The sequence below is a fragment of the Canis lupus genome, chromosome 29 (assembly GCF_048164855.1).
Source record: "Canis lupus baileyi chromosome 29, mCanLup2.hap1, whole genome shotgun sequence".
NCBI lineage: Eukaryota > Metazoa > Chordata > Mammalia > Carnivora > Canidae > Canis > Canis lupus.
Window position 1 is genome coordinate 3993919 of NC_132866.1, and position 5381 is coordinate 3999299.

Sequence of the window (5381 nt, forward strand, 5' to 3'; positions counted from 1 at the left end):
ACACAGCCCCCAACCCTGCCCCTGGGCCTCTGAGCATCATCTCACCCAGGGACCCTTTGGCGGTGCACAGAGAGAGTCTGCAGGCCCTGGCCTCTGAGCGCCTGGCACAGTGTGCACGTCGCCAACATGCGATGTTCTCTAAAAGGCTGCTGTTATGGACAGAAGGTCTGTGTCCTCTCCAATATTCATATATTGAGATTAAGTCCCCCGTCTGATGTTCTGTGGAGGCAAGACCTTGAGGAGGTGAGCAGGTCCTGAGGGTGGATTAGTGTCCCTAAGAAGGCACACAAGAGAGTGCGTCCTTTCTTAGCTTCCCACCACGGGTGACACAGCAAGAAGACGGCCATCGATGCCCAGGAAGGGTCCTGGCTACATTCCAGCTGGACCAGTCCCCTAATCTGGGACTTTCAGCCTCCAGAATCATGAGAATAAGTGTCTGTCATGGAAGCCCCGGCCCATGTGGACTCCAGCAGCCGGCCCTGCTCGGGGAACAAGGAGAGCACAAGATCTGGCATCAGGAGAGTCAGCAACGCTGCAATGAGGGGCACCGCCAAGACAGCTCCAGTCTGAGCCCTCCTTGCTGCGAGAGAAGGACCAGCCTCTTCACTCCGCGGAGCCTCTGTGTCCTCGCCGGGACATGGGCTGTCTGTGTGCAAAAGCCAGCACTGTTCACAGAAAAATGTGCTGGAAACCTCCCCACCGTTCTCTCCTGCCCTGCCTGCCACTTGGGAGTCACCTGCTACGGGCAAATGGGAGCCGGCGCTGGCTTCCTCCCGGCCTGCACCTGCACTTCACTCCCAGACGTGCTGCTCGGGCTGCTGAGAAGGGACTAAAATTTTGCATCCAGCAAACCCCAGGTCCTTCATCTGGTCCCCAAGACCGGCATCTCTATAACCAGAGATTTGATGAAAGCAGTAGAGAGTGGTCTTCCATCTGGCCGTTCTCCTGGCTTCTCCCTGCAGGGCTAGAGCAGGGGCAAGTCCTGCATGTGCTCTTCCCCGGGTAGCGGCAGCTGGCGAGGCCTTCATTTCCCATTGGGACCATCGAGTCACTTGGGGCCCTGTCTGTGTCCCCCTCAATTCATATGCTGGAGCTTAACCCCTAGTGTGATACTACTTGGAGGAGATGCCTCCCTCGGAGCGAGGTGATCCTGGCTGTTTGGGGTCACGAGGTGGGGCTCCCCGGTGGGAGTGGTGCCCTTGTAGGAATGGACTCCAGGGCAAAGTCTCTCTCGTTCACTCCCTTTCTTTCTCTACTATTCCCTGCCTCTGGCCCCATCTTGCATTTGTACACACACACACACACACACACACACACACACCGAGGGAAAAACATAGAGACATGGTGACCACCTACAGCCCAAAAGAGGCCTCAGAATAAACCTACCTCGCTGGCCTCTTGACTTTTGGACTCCCGGCCTCCAGAACTGTAAGAAATGAAGGTGTGCTGCCCCCGTGCCCTTCGCCCCCTCCCAGTCTGCGGCACCGTGTTAAGGCACCAGGCGAACCTGGACGGAGCCCTCTCTTGGCTGCTGGCCCCCCAAGTGACTCAACCCACCATACCCCCTTCCCTGTCTGTTAGATTGTCAACCCGGTTCTGAAAGCAGCTTGGAGCCGGGTCCGATCCAGAGCTCTCTGGCCTGGGCAGCTCCTGTGTGTCAGGCCTCGGACGGTGCACAGAGCATCCCCCTGACGCCTCCCCGCGTTCACCAGCCTCCAGCACGCCTGCCTCCTGCCTCCTGCCTCCTGCCTCCCTCTTGTTAGGCCCCCGGCGCCGCCAGCCTGGCCCCCTGGCCCTCCGGCAGCAGCCCGTGGAGGTGAGGCGTGGGCTCCTCGGGGGGCCAGAGCGCATTAGCGGGCGGCGGGCGTGCTGTGCCCCTGGCACGGGCTCCCGCACCAGCTGCAGCTGCAGCGACTGTCATCCGACATCCTGACGTGGACGAGCCCCGGGACCCGGGGCCCCGGGCAGCTCGCTGCTCGCCCCCCGCCACGCCCGGACCCCCGGGCCCAGCCTGCAGCCAAACAGGTGTACGGCAGCCTGTTGCGGTCCGGGGAGAGGCCCGCGGGCCCGGGAGAGGCCTCCGAGGGGAGAGCCGGGGGAAAGAACAAAGGAGGTTAGGCCTTGGCTTGACAGGCTCATTGATAACAGTTTAGGGGGAACAGGTCTGCCTGGTGACAACAAATTGCTCCTAATGGCTTCTGCCGCCAACAGGCCCCAGTCAGGGAGAAGAAGCTGTCAGCCTGGTCCAGGGGAGGCAGCGTCCCCCTGAGCGGAGGCACCACCTGCCCCTTCCCTCGGGGGCCTTCACGTGGGGAGAACGGATACCGGGGGGCCCAGCCCTGGGCGGGCAATCGTGCTTAGAAGCAGAGCTGCCAGGTGTCACGTTCCAGAGCTGGGCTTGCCTGGGCGCCGTAAGCCCTGCACAGTCGGGCGGGCAGGGGCGGGTTTTTAAGAACCCCAGTGTGCCCACGCAGGAGCGTGAATGCAGGGAGGTCCACATCAAGGGAGAAAGCGACAGAGCCCAGATCCGGATCCGGGGGTCCAGCTCCAGACCCGGTGCCTCTGTCACTGGGCAGCCCTGGCCCGCGTGCCGGGAGGGTCCCGGGGCCTGTTTGGCTGGCCCAGGGCGGAGACTGAGCCGTGGGCCGCGGGCAAGGTGTCTCCACGAGACGCCACCAGAAGCCCTCTTCAAGGAAAACGGTGAGGCAAAGCCAAACACGCCTGACAGCGGCCGAGGCCACTCTCTGAAGGCCACTCTGATCCTCTGGCCAGTGGGAAGAGTGCGGCCAGGCGCTCCTTGCAGGTTTGCTCCCAGCCACGCCTGCCTGGACGGCTGTCCTCATGCCAGAAAAGAAAATCCAGGACGTAATAGATGCCCGAACCTCTCAGTTGGAAGTTCAGGTCAGCAGTTGTGATTGTCTGATGAACACGCGGCGGGTGGAGTTGTCCCCACTGCGTGCAGGAGGGCATTTATCTGTGGGCAGCTGCGGGGAGGCAGGGGGCCGGAGGACCGGTACCCCGCGGCTCTACGCCCCCGCCCCCCCATCCCAGCAGGCGCTGGAGGCAGAAGGGCCCTTGTTGAGACACCATATGACTCGGAGGCCTCCTCTGTCTCCCCCACTTCACTACGTCTGGAGGGGAGAGGGGGACCCGAGGTATGACATGCAGGAGCTGGAACCATCCGCGACCTCCCCAGCTCCGGCTCAGACAAGACAGGATGGGGGCTCAGGACCTGGCAGGAGACGTGTACCTTGCCCCGTCACGCGGCCCTGCCTGAAAATAAACGCGGTGCTCACACTCCGCGGTGCAATGGCCGTGGGTGGCTGTTTGTGCACCGTGTGAATGATAATAACGACGCAGCCCCTCCTTCCCTGTGGTTTGACCATAGTGCATCCCCTCACTTGTTTGCCTGCCGTGATGTCTACCCGTGACTACCCCAGCCTGGGCCTGTGCTCACGGTGGATTAATAAATACGTCGGCCTGCTGTATCCGTCCCCTGGGGCTGCTGGAACAGATCACTGCCAGGGCGGTGGCTTGGCACACCCGGGATGGCTTCTCCCACAGTGAGGAGGCCACGGCGTGCAGACGCCGTCTCCCTGGGCTGAGGTCAGGGTGCCGTGGGTGGACCTGCTCCTTGCTTCACCCCGGCTCTGGTGGCTGCCAGCACTCCTTGGTTTGTCTCCCCCCTGGTCACACGGCTCCCTCCTTCTGTTACTGTCGGGACTCCCTCCTGTAGGAACGTTGGTGCTGGCGTTTGGGGCCACCCCAGATAATCCAGGGTAATCGCCCCAACTCGAGACCCTTCACTTAATCCCTGCTGTAAAGTCGTTGCCGTGCAAAGTAACGCACAGGTTTTGGGAATTAGGGCCTGATGTCCCTGGGGCCCTATTTGGTCTAGTCCACCCTGGAGTGTAGGGTCGATGGATGGTGGCACAGAGGGAACGGGGTAAGACGCCCCTCGCAGGGCTAGTGCTTTGGAAGATTATGTCGTGTGTGTGTGTGTGTGTGTGTGTGTGTGTGTATGTTTCCCAGTCCCTATGGACCAGGGAGGTCGGGGCCGACGAGGGCAGCTCCAGTCTACGACCGGGTAAACGTACTGACACCCGAACCAGGAATGCCTCTGGGGCTAGGGTAACAGATGTGCTGCTCCTCCTGTTTATTCTTTTTGACATTTTCCAAAGTTTCACTCGAAGAGGGCGTTAGGTTTTCCTGTGTGTTGAGGTCTGGTCGCCTGGTATCCTGGTGTTCACACCGGGCCCGGCCCGGAGCAGGTGGCCCCTGTGTATGCAGCATGAATGGACTTTTACGATCAGGGAAGAATGAACTACGGTGAACAGCGACAGGGGCCCATGTGCGATTCCCCGTCTGGCCCCAGAGTCTCCCGGCGGCACACTGACCCTGCTGCTGGGCCCCTGCGGCAGCACCTACAGATTTGGGGGCTGTTGCTTCTTCCTTCGGCGCCCTTCCTACCCCCGCCTCGCCCCCTTTGGGCAGGTGCTGTGGAGCTGCCTTCAGCGCAGGTCCGGAGCTCGGCCCCGGCGCCCTGGGCTCCCTGGAAGCTCCTGAGATTTGCAGTCAGGATGACAACCGCAGGGCAGCCACACCGGCTCGCGTCACCTGGCCCCTAAGGCTTGCGTGGCCAGGATGGGGGCTGTTTCATTCCCCCTTTCCAGCTGGGAAAAGGAGACTGGGAGAATTGGGTGGCTCGCCCAAGGTCACTTAGCTGGTAAGCGGCCAGCCCGGGATTTGAACCCAGGGCTGTGTGGCTTTCGAGCCTGGAGTTCATCAGAAAACCAAAGCAGACACATCGGTTCGTGAGTCACATTTTCTTGCAGCTTTGTTTTCATTATTTTTATCTAAAACAATCCAACAAGTGAAAGAAAGAAAGAATCTGTTCCAAAGGGCGCTAGCCTTGCCGGCTGGACTCTTCTCGGCGCGGCTGGGAATTGGTTTCTCCAGATGCTAAGCTGAGAACGTTCCAGCCACACCTGCGGCGCCCACCCCACGGCAGGGCTGCCCATCCTCTCAGTCACCCTGTGACAGCTTCTAGATTTACTTCCCTGCTTCTTCATTTAATCTGATGCCAGTTCTTCAGTTTTATTATTTTTTTTTAATTTATTTTTTTTTCAGTTCTTCAGTTTTAGCGACTCTCTGGGCTCCAAAGAGGTCCTGGTCAGGACAAGGCACAGGGTCTGCTTGCTGCTCGGGGCAGGTGGCGGGCGCATCCTTCCCAGGCTTCCACGGCTTCCGACGGCAGCGGCCGTCAGCCCGGCCCCTCCTGGCTGGGCCCGTCCCAGACTCTGCCATTTGGCACCCGCGACGAAGCTCCCGAGCGCAGCGAGTGGAGTGTCGCCCTTGCAGGCCTGTGCCAAGCAGGACAG